Genomic DNA, 20,603 nt, shown 5'->3' with positions numbered 1-20,603 from the left:
AATTACATGATGTTCAGGATTATATGATTTAACAGGATATGCAATCTGAAAACACTCTGTATACTTTGATTGAATGACCAGCCGTAATCTTAAAATATAAAATCAGACACAAAGACGTAATTTCTGAATAAATACGTACTTTTTTCACAGATTTAAGTCCTTGAGCCTTAAAATATGAAGGGTGGCTGCAATCGGAAAATATGGTTCCAATGGTTTAGGCAGGACGAGCAATCAGAAGTTTAGACTCCTTAATATTATTTCCAGTATTTGCGAATTTCTCCACAACAAAGTCGTCTTTTAATTTGTTTTTTATTTTTGTTTTTCAATATCTATTCAGCCGATTTCCTTCAAGGATCAGATTATTAATTTAAAATTATGTGCATTTGATTGGCGTAAAATTTATATACCTTGCATTGCAAACTTTTTCCAATCATTAATAAATTAAATAATAAAAAATTTAGATAAAAAATTACTTTTTGCAGGAAATTATTTTTGGAAAAATAGGTTTTGTAAATGTATAAGAAATTTTTTTTTAGATTTCTTCATTTGCTTCAAAGGTGAAGAAAATACAAAAAAGGTGAAATTAATATTATGGGACCCTAACTTTCGACTACTGTCCTGTCTAAACTATTATGACCATATTTTTTCAGATTGTGGCCACACCCCGTATTTTGAAAGTTCAAAATCCATGGTATAGTTTTTGTTAATAAAACTCATAAAGTACATTTTATAAACATATTTTTACATTGAAATTGTATTTTTAAGCTAAAACTATTTTTACACTAAGAAGAAATTTTCTCGCTTGATTACCATACTGTATGATAATGAAATTCCTGGCAAAAAAAACAATAATTCTTTGAGGATAAAAACTAAACTTGAGTTCATTTTTCCTTTTTAGGCTGTTAGGTCGATAATGACTTTAAATCTAATCCCATAATATATTTAATAAATTCGGTATACTAGATAAAATTAATATAATCTCAAAAATCTGTAAAGAATTGTTACCTGTCTGCATTGTTAACTCCAAAAAAGCTCTATTTTAATATTTTAAAAAATAAGTGTTACGTTAAAAATTTAAATATTATTATGGAAAATATGCTAATTTTGCAGATGCATGTAAGAAAAGTGCAGTTTTAAAATAACTTTTATAATGAAAATCTAATATATTTTCTTTCTGACCGTATCTTTTCTCTCTCTTTTTTTCCATAAACTTCACATTAGCATCTTCAGCACGTCTTTTTGTTCAGAAACTTAACCTTAGCTTAACTTATACTTATTTTTTACCTCAGAGAACTCTTGTCATAAAATTCCATCTTGACGAAAATTTATATTCCACTTTATTTTTTTTAATGTTGTGTATATTTATGAAGCTATAGATCTTAAGCATAGTCATGAAAATTCGTATAAAATGTATAAGATATTTTTCGATTTATGTATGTGAAAGTTGTCTAAATCGTATTACTTTTCAAGTTTAAACTGTTATCAATCACAAATCATTGACAACTACATTCGAAACAATTGAATAATAAAATACGGTTATTTAGTGAATTATGGTATTTTTTTGGTAATGCTATTTACGCAGTAAATACGAAAAAAATTTTTTTCGCAAGGTATGCAAGTGGTACGATTTAGAAAATTGGTTGCCTAATTAGCACCATTGTCCTGTTAACATCGAAAATATTGTGTATTTTTGATTAAGTAAATAATAAAACGTGTGTTACCCAAAACAATTGTTAAATAGTACGTATAATAAGAAATATTATAGAAAATTTTAAATATTTCCGAGTTAAGTACCAGTAATATATCTATATATGATGCTAATGGAACATGATTTTGATTGGTAAAAGGTTCAAGCGTAACTATTTTAAATGCTGCTTGTTATGAGTGCTCAATTTTGGGATTTATCACAAACTTCATTTTTAGATTTCAGAAATGGGGAAATGGCTTCAGTTTAAGTCTTCAACGTACACGGTTATAGTTTAGAAATTATTGATTTAATTGTTATTTTACCATAATCAAACAAAACAGTCAAATAACCATAAATAAGTTAGCATTCAAACAATTAACTGTAAAAAAACAGTTTATTAACTGCTTTCACTCAATACGGTTGAACAACCGGAATTTTATCTCACCAACTAGACCTATCTAATTAAGGCGCACTTATTTCCTTTCATATGGGTACATATTATAGCCGATGGGGCTAATCTGTCAATCTAATGTCTAACAGAACGTGGTTTCGAATCCCAGCGCTGTCACCACAATATTTCCTCCATTCCCTTCAAGACATGAGGAGTTTCCAGTATCCTGCATTCTCCAATTTGTGATCCTGGGCTATTAGAATACAGTACTCTCATTAATGCATAGATGTCATCACCATAGAACTGCTTAACTATATCCAATACAAATTTTTAAAAAATTTACAGCTTTGAAACTATGTTAGTTGTAAATGGTTAAAAAAAATCGTATAGTTTTGCATTCATGATTTTTTATCAATAGTAGCTATAAGCGGTTTCCAAACCGTAAAGGTAAAAACTGTGCTTTACCATATTTTTAAGGTTAGTTGGATGGGCAGACTGCTGCCGGTTATTTTATCATTATTTTAGAATGAAAATTCTAACAGTGTAGAAGGTTCTGAGACAGATCAGCCTATTAAATCACATTATTAACCAATGAATACTATATCATTACTTGACTAACTTAGAAGGCTCATAACTTAGAAAGCTTTTTCACCACTTTTTCCTTCCTAAAAATACGGAAAATAAATCCCATTTAAAGGACATTAAATCATTGAATTTACTGAAATAGTTCCATTTTTTTCGATTGATTCACATATAAATTGAGGTCAACTGCTGTCGAAAATTTAATTTAATGAAATCTTTTTAAACAAAGTTCTCATCGCTGTAGTCTTATTATAAGCCTCACTTTCAAGATGAGAAATTTGGTAATGAATGCAATTAGTCTAGAAAAAGTTCTCAGCCATTTTTGGACAATTTGAGTATCGTAAAGTTAAATGGCTTGAAAATCGACCAGTTGAAGTTTATATGTTGTTTCCAAATCGAACCGGTATAATACAGGTCTGCACAATCTGTACAATTTATGTAATTACGCAACGTTTTAAACATAGTGTAATTCAAAGATTCATACAATAGTTAGCTAACAAAACTAATAGAACATAACAGAATAAGTTACTTAATTATATGATGTTACTGATTAGAAAACTATATAGGCATCGCAAGTGGAAATAAAAGTCGAAATGTTTCAAACATAGGTGGCCATTTTAAAGACTTGCCAGGCGTGAAAGAGAAGAAACAAAAGTGATTTTAAATGCAGAACGTGAAGTTGCTAACGATAAATTGAACATAAGGGTAACAAACAAATCTAGAAAAATCTCAGTAGCTGAATGTGAAACAAGAATAAAGATGAAGAAGCAGAACATGAAAAAACCTAGTGACCGTGAGGGACAAATCATGGTTAAATGCATCTCAACGTGCTATGGAGAAACGGTGAGGAACTAATGTCGTTAAAAAGAGGATCAGCAATCATATGTATGAAACAAGATTCCAGAGGATCAAGATGAGCTGATGTGACAGAGGTGGAAATAAAGTTGGCATTGTAGTAAGTATTAAAGTATTAAATACAAAAATGTTCTGACAATTAGGGTATTAGAATTAACACGAGGAGGCAGACAGGCGGTAAAATGTTTACGATAAACAAAGTTGGAAAATGATCAAGGTGTTACTTACAAGATCAAACTTACAAGAACTTTAAATAAATGTTTCTAAACCTTTTTTAGATTGTGTACTGGGCATTTACATGATAGATGCGGACAAACAAGAGAGAAACTTTAAGATATCCGGAAGGGTTGACTTATGCTGACTTTTGGCGTGCTTTTATTTTTGAATTCTGATCTTTTATGCTGTTTTAGCTTAACTTCATGGATTTGTGTTTTGTGTCCCCCACAATAGTCAGTGAATGTATGTAATAATTTCGCTACTAGAAATAAAGAAAAAGGAAGAATAACTTAAAATTGGAAAAATAAAGTAGGTTAATAATACTCTTACTTGTGTATAGCAACCCTAATACTGCCGTGAAACGGCAAAGGAAAAAACAACGTAAAAAACAGCGTAAGTAGTACTTTATGATTGATTCCAAGAAAAGTAGCTTGACAAAATTTTTCCTTCTATTGCTAATGTTAAAAGAGAATTTTTTTAAAAAAAAAACTGATAAAACAATATTTGTTTATTTATTATTTTTTTGCAATATGTAACTTATCATATTAAAATGCCACATATAAAAAAAAATCTCCATTTTGAATTTTTTCCCGCTTACGCTGATTTTTCAATTACACCGCAGAATACTGAACAACAACTACTGTTGTTCGGTAGGATATTTGGAAACTTGCATTTAAGATGGATAAGAAAAGTTAAGTAACTTGGATGACAAATATAAATTTAAAGTTTGCAAAATTAAGTCTTTTACTGATGTTTTTATTCATGAAAAATAATACTGAAAGTTTTACTAAGTCACAAAAGTTACTACTGCAAAAGTTACTTACTAAATAACTGTTTCATTTCCATGCAACACACACTCGTAAGTACACATGCGCATATTTTTTTATTAAAAAATAATAAATGTAAAGAAACTTAACTAAGATTGATGGACAGCAACATGCGATGAATTAACATTAGTCTTATTTCGTATAAATATTAGGTCTAAGCAGTTCTTACCTTATTTCATTTTTTCTTGTAAAATGAAATCGAAATTTCAGATGTAAAATTATACAGTAGGAAAAAATACTCTTTCATTATTCATTCCTTCTTTCAGAGAGATCATTAAAAAAGTTTTAAGCGAAGACTTCATAGAAATCTCGAAATTCTATTCATAGAAACATACATTGTAAGAAAAAATAATCTTGAATAGTTTCTCCGAATTTTCACAAAATCAATATTCCTATCTCGCTTTGATAGAAAGAAAATATTTTAAAATTTATATTTGCAATGCCTGCCATTCTTTTAAAAACATGAAACATGATGATAGATAACAAAATGTATTTGTTGAAAAGTTCATAAAAATAAGAGTTAGGTTGAAGATAAACAAATTTTAAATTAAAGATTAAATACGAAATGTTAAAATTCCGAAATAATAAATCTATAAAAATTATTTTGCTATGCGTCTTTTTTATTGTTTATTGTCATTGCTAAGTATTCGATAGAGTTTTAACACATTTAAACGGATAAAAATAAAATATCTCTAAAGATTTGTTTATATAGTCCTTTTAGCTTTTATCGAGCTAGAGGCATAATTCATACATTACCAATGCCCCTTAAATTTGATTTAGTATTTGATGTAATGCATTGCAAGAGAATCTCCTTTTGATAGTAAGTAATAAAAATGATACAATTTAAAAGTTCTGAAATCCAACGACATTTTTCTTCTTATTTCTTTTATAAATCTCTTAGGCACTAAGGGAATAGAAATGTCTTTCTCAGGACTTTTTCACTTGAGAATTTTATTGTTTTGTTTTCTTACAAAAAAAACAGGAAGTGGTATGATGAAAGGAGATGATTTCTGAAGAAAAGCAAGGAATAACGAAGAGGTTGTCCTTGTTTTTACAAATTTTAAGGACTTGACAAACACACTTGAGTTAGTGCGATCTGCCCAGCTTAATATTTAAGAGGATTAAAATTGAAAGAGAAAGTTCTTGATGTGATAAAAATGAAATGAAGCAAATAAAATATCCCTACACTGTTAGAATTTTCATTCTAAAATTACGGTTTTAAAAAAAAGGCAACAGTCTGTCCATCCAGTTAACTGTAAAATTTACGGTAAAGAACATTTTTTACCTTTACCGTATTGAAACAGTTTATAAGTAATATGGTTATAAAACCATGAATACAAAACTATACGGTTTTTTTAACTATTTACGACTAGCATGCTTTCAAAACCGAAAAAAATAAATTTAACTGGACATAGGGGTTATGCCTTTCGTAAGGTAATGGTCATTGGAGAGTGCTGGACACAAATTGGGGAGTGCAGAATACTGGAGACTGTCTGCTATAATATGTACCCATCTGCAGGGAAATAAGTAGCTTAATTTGGTGGGCTTAGTAAGTGCTATAAAATTCTGGCTGTGAGCCGTATTAGGTAAAGGTAGTTAATAAACGGCCGGCCAGGTGGCCGAGTGGTTAGCGTGCCTGACTGCGAAGCCAATGGCTGCGGGTTCGAATCCCGCTCTGGGCATGGATGCTTCTCTCTTTGTGTTGTCATCTGAAGTGTGTGATGTGCGAATGTGGCCCACCCTATAAACGGGTATTTGTGGCAGTATGGTGCGGATAATGTTGCTCGCCTCCGTGACTTAGGTTCACAGGTGCCCACTGGGTAACGTTAAATGAGCAACACTTCAGGCATCTTCCAAAGTGAAGAACGAAAGTTCAATACCTGCCGCTACGAGAAAAAAAATTAAAAATTAAAAGTTTAAAAAAAAGTTAATAAACGCTTTTTCTCGCAGTTAGCAGTTTGATTACCATCTGTTTGAATCAACATGACAAAAAAGTTTGAAAACGGTCAAATATCTCAAGAAATATACATCAGATAAAAAAAAGGGAAAAATAGTCGCATTCAATATTTTTTTTAAATCTATCCTATAATACCTAACAAGATCTTTCACCCCCACACCCTTGGGATGGAGTTGGGGATACTTTGAAATTCAATTACGAACCCTTATTTTTTTATTGCAGATTCAGATTCTCTGAAAAAAAGTAACTGTATTTGAATTGTAGGTTTCTGCATTTTGTTTCACAGATGGCGCTGTAATCGAGAAAAATTAAATAGGGTACAAGCTGTTGAAAATGGTGAATTTACAATTTTCAATTTCAAAACATGTAAGTAAATTACAGTTCCTAGGAGCATAAATAAAAGCAAAGTAAACCAAAATAATATTATACATAAAAAATCAACTATACATAATGTGTAGTTTGAAAGTTTTAATGATTTTAAATTGTTTACAACTGGTACTTTTGAGCACTTATTTGGTAATGAACCATTATAACGTGGTAACATGATGGATAGATGGTAACATGAATTACGTTTTAAAAACTGTGATATGACTTGCCTTATAAAATATTTTAAATGCTTACAAAATGTAATTAAGCTTTAATCTAAATGTGTTAAACTATAAACTATCACACAGTGAAACTTTGAAGTAATTTTAAATGTTTGAAATGAAAATTCTTTAAATGTTTGGACAAATTACTTTTACTTACAGCTATGCAAGGAATAATAATGCAGTCATTACCGCTGATTTCATGAAAACTACATTTAAGAATCTCATTTATGGTACTCGTTACTGATACTCGAGTCTAAGTTAACTTATTTCCATTTCCAGTCATTTAAATTAATGACTTATTGATAGAGACTCATTAAGATGCGTAATAAGAATAGCCTTACAAATCTTGTTGCGGCACCATCTCTTTACTCATTATTAACTTTTGCATTCTAAGAATAAACTTGATTTATGAGAATTATTGCAAAACAAATTACCTTTCTTCTAGTTAGGAGTAAACTTGAATTCTCCTTAATTTAGAAACAGAACTCCACGGTTTGCTGATAATAGTTTTCTAAGCTGAAGGTTTATTAATGATTTGTGAACAAAAAAATTTTTCTTATACATTGTAATGATCGCATATGGATATTAATTGAAACGATATAAAACGAGCTGTTACATTGTCTTTAATGTTTACAGAAATAGAATATTTCTAAATATGCAACAATTTATACACTATCTTTGAGTTCATCATAAAACATTGTGATGACGTGGCAACATGACTGATAGTAACATGAATTGCATTGTTAAAACTATGATATACTTCAAAAACATTATAAATGTTTAATAAATATAACTAAGCTTTAATCTAAATATGTAAAACTATTGTATATCATATAATAGTTTAATAATAATTATACATGATATACATGATACTTCGCATAATTTTAAATGCCTAAAAGGAAAATTCTTTGAATATTTGGACAAATTTCTTTTACTTAACAGCTTTGCGACGAATAATAATACAGTGATTACAACATATTTCATGAAAACTTCATTTCAAAATTCCATTTTTGATACCTGTTACTGATACTCGGGTCTAAGTTAACTCATTTACATTTCCAGTCATTTAAATTAATGACTTATTGATAGAGACTCATTAACGTGCATAATATGAATAGTCTCACGAATCTTGTTGTGGCAGCACTCTTTACTCATTGTTTACTTTTGCATTCTAAGAATAAACTTGATTTGAGAGTATTATTACAAAGCAAATTACATTTCTTCTAGTTGGGAGTGAACTTTAATACTCCATAATTAAGAAGCAGAACTCCATGGTCTATTGATTGCAGTATTGTAAGTTGAAGGTTTCTTAATGAAAACTACTATTTATGAACAAAAAAAATTCGTACATTTAATTGATCTCATATAGGTATTAATTTAAACTTAGTAAGACGCGCAGTTACAGTGGCTTTGCATAAAAATACAATATTTCCAAATATATAACAATTAAACAGTATCTTACAGTTCATGATAAAACATAGTAATTTGTATTTTTAGCTACTGTTACATGGAGGGAATAAATCAGTAAATGTTGTAGCAGAATCTTAGTTGAACTAAAATTAAAAAAGTATCAAATTTGATTGGTATTGATCCATGAGAACTGCAGTTAAGATCCCCATGATACTCGTTACTTAAACACGGATTTAAGTTGACTCATTTCCATTAGCAGTCGTTTAAATTAATGAATTATTGATTGAGGCTCATCAAGGTGCATTTTAAGCATTGTTGTACGCATTTTGCTATGAAGACATATTTATTGTATTTCTGCTTTGTAAGACATTGTTAAACCAATATAAATATAGCCAAGTAAACTTTAATTTGTAAATGGAACTATTTGGCTAAGGAATCATGATTTTCATAGCTAAAATGGTTTATGAAATTTATTGTCCTAAATTAAACTAAAATTATTATGGATAAAGTTGTTTTTGTGATGTTATTAAAATTATTTAGTTTGGACATACCGAAATTTAAACTCTATGTAAAAATTAGTTAAATTAGTTAAATTAGTTAAATTTTAAAACTTAACGAAAACAATTTATCCACTCACCCATATTAACTTCAATACAGTACTTTGAAATGCTTACAAATTTAACGATGCTTTAATAGTTTGGATTTTTAAGCCTGTTCTTCGAAGGATCTGTCGTAATATGAAATTATGCTTTTTTGCGAACAATATTTTACATTTATAACTACTGTGAGTTTGCAACTGATACTTGTGACTATTAGGTCAAGTTTAGCCTATCTAAAGCCAGGGCTGTCTAAGGCTATTTTGAAAATCGATCAAAACGTCGATATGGAGAAAACCCACAGTTTTGTGAAAATTAAAAACGCTTGTGGTCTAATTTGTTAATGTTTAAAAACTTACCTCAATGCTACATTTCTTGGGCTCATAAAAATTAACAGATTTGATAATTTTCATCCAGGTTGAAAATGTTGCCGAATTGGTGATTTTAAAGAAAAGTTTAATAACTTTTAATAAATTTAAGTTATCCGTCTATTCAAAAGTCCAGATAATTCTTCACTGCAAGATTATATATCTAGTTTAAAAATCATAGCATTGCTTCAAGCGTAAGGCACTTAAACTGTGGATTTTTTTTGTTTTCTTTGGCGACAAAACTTCGAAGAACAGCGTCAAAGCACTTTATTTGAAAATTATTTGTATTTTCTCATTTAAGATGCTTCATCGATGGTAAACCACACCCATGTTGCTACTGAATCGTAAATTTCACAAAATTTAATGGCAAGCAAGCTTTAATGTGTTAGCACAAATGAACTAAAAAAAAATCCTATTTGTATCATTCTCCATCGATAAAAAGTAATAAATCATGAAAACTATTTCATTTGCTTCCTGGCGAACTACGATGCCACTAAAAGTATTGAAAGCTTTTGTTATTCAGGGTCCCATGATCATTTTAATTTATTTTATAATCTACGCTCATCAACCGCCCCAAATCTGAGTTTACGACTATCAGTGTTCAACACCATTGGGACAAACTATCCTTCATGGAGCACCTTTTGATATAACTAACCCGCATTTGCGTTATATGGAGAGGAATAATATGAAAACCTTCCATGTTCAGACCGACGGCAAAGGGATTCGAACCCGTGATCCGTCGACCACTCAGGATATTTCACGTCAGCACTCTGGTTGGCGTGACCCTGGACCAGAATAGCCACTGCTAGGATGCGAAATTGGGTCATCTCATTAGAAGGCGAACGCTCTATCCCCTAAGCTGCCACTGCTCTCCCGTATATGTTGCTAACAACGTTTTCAATAGTTATAAGCTTTATTTATCGAAATAACGCTAATTCGCCGAGCACAGTTCATCGCAAAACAGTTCATTGCGAACAAATCTTGAGCAAAATTCATCATGAGCACAAGTCATCGATAATTCGTCATGGGCGCAATTCGTAATGGCGACAATTCGTCAATGCGACATTTTGAAGTTTGCACAGTTCGTCACGGCTATAATTGGTCGTGTAAAAGATTCATCATGGCAATACATAATTTGCCATGGTTACAAACATTACTTGTCACTTTATAAATAATAGTTTTCGTAAGTAATATTCATATTCATTATATGTAGGTTTTAAATGTTTCTCTAAAAATTATATTTCTGCTTTATAAACTACAATTCATCACTTGCAAAATTCTTCACTGTGGCGATTCGATACTTGCTCAATTGGTCACGGGAGCAATTGGTCAGTTGGAAGATTTATCGTAAGAATAATTTGTCATGGGTACAGTTCATCACAGTCCTTACTTGTCACGTTATAATTAATAGATTTTTGTAAACAATATTTATATTCGTTATTTCTAGGTTTTAAATGCTTTTCTAAAACTTACATTTTAGTTTTATAAAAAAATTATTAGGATAGCCATAATTAGGAAAATAAGGTGCAAATAGTTCAGCTAGGAGAATTTTCGAGCCTCTTACTGCAACTTTTACTTTCTGCATATTTAGCTATAACTTTAAAACTACTTAGACGAATTAAAAAATATTTTCTCCGAATTAAAAAAAAACCTAAAAATATTCGTTTAAAAGTAGCTTTTATGAATTATTTAATATGAAAATGATTGAAGCATTTTTATTTGAAAGGAGGACAATATTTTACTTTGTTATATAAAATTCTTATTTTAGTACTTATTTTAAAAATTCGAGAAAAATCCTTCACCTATGGTAAAACAATTATATGTATTTATTGTAAAAATCAATTTTAAGGATCAAAATCAAATTCAAAATATAAAAAGTTTTTAATCCTACACTTGCTCGTTGCAAATCTACTATTTCAAATGCTAGTAATTTGCTATTTCAAATGCTAATAGTTTCTTTAAAACGTAACGCAATATTTTATTATGTGCTATATCTGCCGCTGATCCGAGTTCTAAACACAAGACGAGTTGTGCACACGATGTAGTTGCGACGTATAGTTTTCGTCGTGGCATATTGTCCTACGACGAATAATGCGCGACGAATTGTCGACAGGACAATGAGTCTTATTTGACTGTTCAGCCTATTTGCCAGGATAATAATTAAATCCGATTATTTATTTACTTAAAAGTAAAAAAATTTAGAGGATATGAAAGTGTTATTTTCTTATACGCTGTTAAAATTTTAATTTCGATATTACGGTAAAATGACCAGAAACAGTCTGCCCCTCCAATCAACCGTAAAGCTTACATAAAAAAAAATTTTTTTTTTTTTTTACCTTTATGGTTTTTTGACTATTTACAACTGGAATAGAAATACTGGACTTTTTGTGTTAGATAGATCCTTTTTTGTGAATCAGAGTATCATATTTTAATAGTCCAAAGTCAAAATTTGGTGCGTGCATTACACTAGAAACTCTTCATGTGTTGAAAGGAATGGAGGATATATTGTGGTGCCAACGCTGGGACTCGAACCCCAGTTCTGTCGGTCATGAAACCGACAGATTAGCCCTCTTGACTTTAATATGTACGCAGTTGCAAAGGACTGAGTGATCTCACTGGGTGGGCCTAAATGATGCGATAAAATTCTGATTGTCCAGCCGTATTAGGTGAAAGCAGTTTGTAAATGGTTTTTTTCACAGTTAACAGTTTGAGTACCATCTTATTTAGATTTATTTGTCTGGTATATGGTATATGGTAAACTATTGTATACATGCTTAATATATATTGTATACATATGGTATATGGTAAAATAACAGTTAAATAAATTGTCATTTAACCATTTTTACAAGAAATTTCGAACAGAGCGTATGTAAACTGAAATCCAGTTTATTTGATCTTACCTTTTATTTTAACAATCACGGGACGCAATAAGAAATAACTTATTCAATAAAGTGAAAATATTTGAAAAAAATTAAATAAAAAATTATAAAGGAAGCATGGAAATAGAAATTTAATCTATTTAAGTAACCACTGAAGTTTTATAGCAGATAAGTTATATAATCTTTTAAAGTAAAAGCCTGCAAAAATTCAAAATGAACAATAGGGTCTAACTCCAATATAACAATTTTTTAATCATTTATTTTATTCTTGCTGCACTCTGAATAAAAATACCAAAGAAATTTTAGAAGTCATAAAGATTACTTTCGCTTACTTTTTCTAGCCTAGCATTTTTGCCCCTGGTATGAAAAGTAATTAATTGTTCTTTTAACTAATCATGCGTTGCATTTGATGCTGCCTTCAAGCAACTATATGAAGAAAAAAATGCTAAATTAATTTTATGTGAGATTATTTGTTAATTTTGTGGCAACACAAAGAAGTTCATAGCTATAAATTAAATTACAAATATTTCTATGAAGTATAAGTAACAAGTTTTGACACAACTTTAGATTATATATTTTCCTTTAATTAAGTGAACTCAAAATGAATAATAAAGTTTAAAATATTCGAAAGCGTAATATTTCACCCTAAACAGTTTACTACCATAAATATTTAATTTTTTTTAAATAACCCCTTCAAATGTTTTGGGCATTTTCGTTTTTAAATTCTCTTTTAAACATTGAACCTTTAATAAAAATAAAGATAATGAATACAAATATCGTAATAAAGAGAAGAATATCACGATATATGTTATCTTATCACAATGATCTACTTAAAATTTGTTTCTTCAATTCCCTCAATTAATGAAATAAATAGAACTGTTTTATAATTTCTATATTTTTGCCATCATGCTTTAAAATAGTTTTATTTGTTATAATTTTCGTTTTTTAAAAAACAATTACTGCATAAAATGTCATTTAACTTAACATATTCACTTAACGAACACATAACTAAATATCAATACGTTTATTTAATATGCAAGATGTTATTGCTCTTAAGATTGATTAATGATTCTAATTATAAATATAAATAATACTAAAATGAAGTAGTATATTTTAACAGTTATGTAACATTTTACGAGAACAGCATATTCTATACAAAATTTAAAGCATTTAAAATTAAAAAAATTTTTTGCTAAATTTGTGAGATTGTTTGAAAACATTTGACTGCTTTAAACAGCAAATATATTTTGGAAAGTTTCATGATTTAATTTAACAACTAATTTTACAGTTACAAAATATCCTAATTTTTACCAAGCATACACATTATATATACTATTCGTAAGCATTAGTTAAAAAGTAGAAAACACGTAAAAACTCACTTTTAGCTCACAAACGTTATCGATTTATTGACGTCTGATCCCTTCTTCGAATTGCTGATTCCGAAATGATTTGAATTTAACGTCAGCATATAGAATTTGTTATCTAGAAAAAATATACATACATTACATTTCAAGAATATTCAAATTATTTTAAGAAAAATGTTTCAATTAATTACGTTGATTACTTTTATGAATGATTTTACCTAAATTAATTCAGTATTCATTTAACATTTCCATGATTCAATAAATCGCAAAATTCTATCACTTTTCAAAGCTTATGCATTATACGTTAATTTCAATATTGTATGTTATTTTATAATGAATTTTCTTATTCACTGTAAGAAATTTCTTGGAAAAATGGTTAAATAACAATTTATACCATTGTCATTTTACCATATTCAAACAAATCAGTCAAATAACCATAAATAAGATGGTAATCAATCTGCTAACTGAGAGAAAAACCATTTATTAACTGTTTTCACCTAATACGGTTAAACAGCCAGAATTTTACAACACTAACTACGTCCACCAAATGAAGCCACTTAATTCTTTGCAGATGGATACATATTATAAGTGTCCTGCCTGTTATCCAGTGTCCTGCACTCCCTAATTTCTGCCCTGCACTCTCGAATGCTTATAACCTTACGAAAACCTAGCTCTTATGTCCTGTTAAATTTCTTTTTTACAGTTTTAGAACCATGCCAGTTGTAAATAGTTAAAAAAAACGTATAGTTTCGTATTTATGGTTTTATAACCATACCACCTGTAAACGGTTTCAAAGCCGTAAAGATAAGAAATGTTCTTTACCATAAATTTTACGGTTAATCGGATGAACAGACTCGTGTCTAATACTGTAAATACTATTCGCTCTAATTTGCATGCATTAGATTGATCTCCAAACCATGAAGTTTACAAAATTAACAAACCACGAAGCTTACAAAGAAGGTACTGAAATGTCACTTGCAAATCAAGTTAGTTTTTTTATACGGTAAGTCTTATCAGGTTATAAAATATAATATTCATAAAAAACAAGTTTGTCTATTTTGCTAAGGTCATGAAGATACGGATTAGTAAGAAAGAATATTTCAATAAAAAATCATAGAAATTTTGATAAACGAGAGATAGCAAATACAATTGAGCGTCACGTTTAAAACATTTAAGAATAATTATTATTTAAATTTAAATAACGACTTTTTTTCTAATTTAGTAATTGACTTATTATCTTTAAAATTAATTTAAGTTCAGAATTATGGACGAACTTCATAATTTGTAATTCAAAACAATGTAATTTTTAACTTTATTTCTAAACTTATTTTTTTAGTTTCTGCTTTTTTAAAAGCAAATTTCCAATTAAAGAGAAGTATTAATGCAACACAGTCTTATACATCACACTTATAAAAAAGTTATGACCAAAACTACCAGAATATGATAAAATTCACCATGTTTCTGACTCTATGGGAACATTAAAAAACTAGGTATTTTTTACGGAAGTGATTTTATAATGACTTTGGTAAAATTAACAATAAAATATGGCTTTATAATAAGTGATAAAATTAGGTAGTTTTATCATAATACCTTAGAGTATGGCACAAAAACCAATTATTTGGTTAAATTTATTATTCAATTTTGTATTTTTTACTTGTGTGATAATATAAATTATAATTTTTAAAAGTAGAATTTCGGGTAAACCATTTTCATAAGAACGAAAAAATTTCTAAATGAATAGTTTAAGTATCGTATATTTTAAACTTTATCACCCGAATTATATTCTGTTTACTAAAAATGTCATTACCATAAAGTACAGTAAATTTATCAAATTTTTTTTCTCCGTGCGTCTGTTTTGGAATAAACTTATTCAAAGCAAAAATTTAAATTTTTCATAATCTTTTTCTTTGAAATAAACAAAATAAAGTTTATATATGGCTTTCAAATCTTAAAAATTATCTGTAAAAAAAATTCAATTTTAGCCTGAATGGCGTTAGATATTTGGATATCTACATTGATGGCTAGAAAATTCTTTATCATGAAGTCAAATGATACTTACGGCGTAACCTTTTCTATAATACAGTGGCGAGCTAAAATCTTCTACCAGTGTATTGTTATTTTAATTTTATTTATAAAAAATTATATGAAAGCTATTTTTCCTTTAAAACATCCTTAACTTTTCAATACACCGCAGTTTTATGTGCATCTTTTAACAGGTCCGTGTATATTTAAAAAATTATATGTATAAATAAATATAAGCTGAAAGAATTTGTAAAAAAAATATACTAGTTGGAATCTTTTGTAAGCCAAGGAAGACTTTGGCGCACGCATGAAATAAACAATACGTTTTTTTAGTAATTTCAAACACTCGAAAGTAAATAGTAACTAAAAGTTCTAACTTTCTTGACAGCACGGTTTTCCATGCATCTTTTAAAGGATTCATGCATATTTTTAAATTTATAGGTGTAAATAGATACAAGCAGAAAGAATTTATAAAAAACATACTGGTCGAAAACTTTTGCATGTCTAGGTAGTCTTTTGCTCATATGTGAAATAAGCAATATATATTCTTATTAATTTCAAAAACTCTAGCATAAATTGTTTGATCCAGAATTTTTAATGTTAGCTCCCATATTCGTCTTACCATCCATATACTTCTTCTCCCATAACATCTTACGATATACTTCTCTAGTATTGATCGTCAGAACTTAAAAATTAAATTTCTAATGAACTAATTGTCAAATGTCTATACAATGTCATGGCATAAAACTGCTTTAATAAATCAAATATTTATTCAAATCTTTGCAAATAATGACTTTGATAAGAGAGCTATTTAATATTTAAAATGAAAACTACAAGAACTTCACACTGAATAGAAATTACTTTAAATTCAATATTCTATGCACGAGTTATTGATTGCATTCAACATCAACTCCATGCAAATTTTCTAAGAATTGAGAGTACAAGATCAATCTTAATTTATCCAAGTCATGAAAATATTCTTGTTTGGGTAAATCTAATAAACTATTGTTGTAAAATGTGATTTTCATCAAAATTTCAATTCTTTTGAACTAAATGTGGTGAAGTAATCTGAATAAAATATGTTTTGAGAGGTTAGTTTTGCTTCATTAGATAGTTAGATTTTCTATTTTCTTCATTTTATTATCAAAACTGATAAAAAGAGAAAAGCTACTGCCAGTTTTAATTATACAAAAGCAATAAAATATTCTTTTACTCATTCTTTATGGAATTTGACTTGAATAAAACCAGATCTTTATTTCTGAGAATGAAACAAAAGTGTTACTTAAAGTATAATTATGAAAATTTTATGTTAATTTAAATAAGCTGCTGTTGAGTCACGCTTAAATGTTTTTTTCTGTAAAATAGTCATAATTTTAAATTAATCGTGACATTTCTACACTTTTAGAATAACAGCCTGCACATCCATTTAGTCGTAAAATTTGTGGCACGAAACCTTCATTATATCTACGGGTCAGAAACCATTTTTGACTGATATTGTCCAAAAGCAGTGAATGCAAAACTATATGGTTTGGTACCCATTTACAACTAGAATGCTTTCAAAACCACAAATATAAAATTTAACTGGACATTGGAGTTAGGTTATGTTATGTTTTTTAGGTAATGTCATTGGATTTAAGTTGCGGTTGAGTCGTGTTTTATCAAGTGCAGCAGTCTGCCCATCCAATTAGTCGTAAAGTTTGTGGCCCGAAACCTTCTTTACATCTACGGGTTTGAAACCATTTCTGACTGATATTGTCTAAAAACAGTGAATGCAAAACTATGTGGTTTGGTAGCCATTTACGACTAGAATTCTTTCAAAACCACAAATATAAAATTTAACTGGTCATTGGAGTTAGGTTATATTAGGCTTTTTAGGTAACGCCATTGGTTTTACGTTGCGGTTGAGTCGTGTTTTATCAAGTGAACCATGGAATGTGGCTTAATTAGTTAATTTAGTTGTGCCATCTATCGTGAGAGATAAGAAATACTGGATTTTTTGTGTTCAGCTCTTTCTCCGTGGTGCTACCATACATTCGTAAATAAAAGTTTCGTATTCCAATAGACAAGGGTTAATAATCTAGGAATGCAGGAAACTGGATACTCTTCATGTGTTGAAGGGATTGGAAGAAATGTTGTGGCTTCAACGCTGAGACTCGAATCCCCGTTCTGCTGGTCATGAGATGATTGATTAACTTTATTGGCTATACCAACTGCAAGGGTCTAAATGGCTTCATTACGTGAGTCTAGTTGTTGTGATAAAGTTCTGGGTGTTTCACCGTATTAAATGAAAGCAACCAATAAACGAATTTTCTCACAGTTAACAGTTTGAATATTGTCTATTTTATGGTTATTTCAGTGTTTTGGTTTAATATGGTAAAATAACAATTAAAAAACTGTTTTTTTAATCATTTTTTCGAAAATTTTCAAACAGTATATCAAAGTGAAAATGCTAAATAAATATTAGGTTATTTGAAAGAATTATAAGTTTAAAAAATTTCACAATTAGCACTGTTATAACTTAAACTAAGGTAGATTTAACTTCATCTATGGTTTAATAAAGAAAAATGTTTTGATAATTTTTCATTGTATGAAATATTGCACTGTGACAAGAGTAAGAAAACTGCAGACGATTTATGTGGCTACAGCGAAGGCATTAAAGAGTTGTGAGGCTTTCTCCTCCAGATGTTTTTACCAAGTTTCTTTTAGGATGGTAAAGTGGATTTATTTACGTGGATTTATTTATTTATTCATTTTAAAAACTATTTTTATGCCCTTGACCCTTTATTAATATCTAAAGTTTAATAAATACTTTTATCTCAGATTTATTTAAAATGTTTTTTTTAAAATAGAGCAGATCTAACAAGCCGAGTTAATGAAGAGATTAAATGAAAACGTAGTTTATATTTTTATGACTTACAATCTTTACTTATTTTATTTATTTATTAATATTTATTTTTTAAATTTTTATTTGTAATATTATGTGGCGAATAATGTCTGAAATATCTGACATTTTTTAAAGCAGCCTTCCAGGATATTGAGAGAAATATTTCCCGATAAAGTTGACTCTAAAAAGAGTACATTTAAAATATTTTGTATTCTACTGCTAGTTTCGAAAACCTAAACGTAGGACAGAAGCCCTTTAGAATTGTAAATAAACTGTCAAAGGTATCATAAACTTACTTTACTTGTTTCCCAATAGAAAGTGCTGTTATCAAATTGCAGACAGAATACAGATGACATTTAATCCTTTGAAACTTCAAACCACAGCTTCATACAGCTGGTTCAATTCTATGCAATGTAAACCCTTTAATCTTAAACATGAAGTAGCTTACAGCATCGATTTTGTTTTCCGATTTAGTCAGTTTATATGTTTTTTTTTGTAATATAAATCGAATTTATATTTTTATACATAATACGCTTTATTATTTTTGAATGATAAATAAGTAATATTTTGAAAAGATACATTTAAATTTTTAAAGTTGTTTTACAAAATATTTTCAAAACGATAAAATTATTGAGAAAAAGAAGTCGCAAAAGTAACCATGAAAATAAAATGCTAATTTTGTTTGTTTTAATTTAATTAGTAAGTTATGGCTAAAGCACAAAGCAACGTGAATAAAGCATAAATGCAAGTACATAAATGGATATACTATAGTTTCAGTTCCATAAACAAGAATCTCGGTGTCTGATTTGCCTTTACTGGTAATATGACATTTTTAACATTCCTCAAACATGAACCACCTCAAACAGCTTTCAGACAATGAGGAAGGTTTTTGTTTTTAGAATTTAAACTTTAGTATATCCATTTATGTACTTTCATTTGTGTTTTATTCACGTTGCTTCTTACTTTTGTCTATATAACACAAAGTATACCCTATCCTTATTACTAGTTCACAAATGTAATACTTTAAAAGAATATTACCATTAAATAATAAATGGTTTTGAAATTAATTGTTTAAAACAAATTTAGCTTTAATTCTAATTAAAAATAAAAAAGTCTACAAAAGGAACAATACAAACTAGCTATTTTGTATGGATACGATTAGTATTTTTTATTTCATAATGATAAAAAGATATAAAGCATCAAAAACGCTAAAAAAAAGGTTTAAAAAACGAATTAGTTTTATTTAAAGAAAATAACCACTTTCAATTTCGTCTTAGTTTTAAGAATAAATTTGTGTTTAAATATTCCTTCACGATTCCGCCTTAAACTTTTTTGAGATTAAAATTTTAAAATATTCAGGGAATAAAATTTTCAAGATAGTTTGACATCATATTTCTCTATACCATAAATACTAATCAAAACTATTTAAAAAAAGTTAAATAAAACGATGCTATGGAAATTTCTTTTAAACATTTGTTCGGCATTCGTTTATGAAAATGCGAATGCTTCAAAGAAATTATGAGGAGAAAAGTAAATAAATGCTATGATTTTTTTTATTTATTTTTTAATAATTCTCGTAACATAATTCCGGGAGGGATATGAAACAATTTTAAATTTATAAAGATTTTAAAACGATATCTTTGACTGTATTTTTTCTTAGTTTTTTATACTTGCATCGTTAAGAAGTTTGATTAGCGAATTCCTTTACTTAATGTTTTCAATTAAGATTTCTTAGATCTGCGCTCTTGCAGTTTCGATAAATTTGAAAGAAATAAAATAAAGAAAAAAAACTATAATGGGAAATATTAAATTTATTTCAAAATATTTTTTTAATTCCATCCTTAAGGGAACTCCAGCTGGTGCTTGAAATCTTAAAACAAATGCAATTGTCTTTACATTGTCATTTTCAAGTTATTAATTCTTTAATTAGAAGTCATTATAGATGAAAAAAAAATTTATGCCTAAGAGGGTATAA

General features: G+C 28.7%; 1 protein-coding gene across 4 annotated transcripts in view; it reads right to left on the bottom strand.

Annotated features, from left to right (window-relative positions):
• LOC107450089 (transient-receptor-potential-like protein) overlaps nucleotides 1–20,603 on the bottom strand; it is a 199,854-nt gene that overhangs the window by 154,978 nt on the left and 24,273 nt on the right. For all 4 annotated transcript variants that reach the window (XM_071187496.1, XM_071187497.1, XM_071187495.1 and 1 more), the window contains exon 2: nucleotides 13,738–13,840. The gene's annotated coding sequence lies outside the window, so the exon portion shown is untranslated. The remainder of the gene's footprint in view (nucleotides 1–13,737; nucleotides 13,841–20,603) is intronic.

The sequence above is a fragment of the Parasteatoda tepidariorum genome, chromosome X1 (assembly GCF_043381705.1).
Source record: "Parasteatoda tepidariorum isolate YZ-2023 chromosome X1, CAS_Ptep_4.0, whole genome shotgun sequence".
Classification (NCBI taxonomy): Eukaryota; Metazoa; Arthropoda; class Arachnida; order Araneae; family Theridiidae; genus Parasteatoda; species Parasteatoda tepidariorum.
Note: the sequence above shows the minus strand (reverse complement) of the source record. Positions and strands in the feature narration are given on the sequence as shown.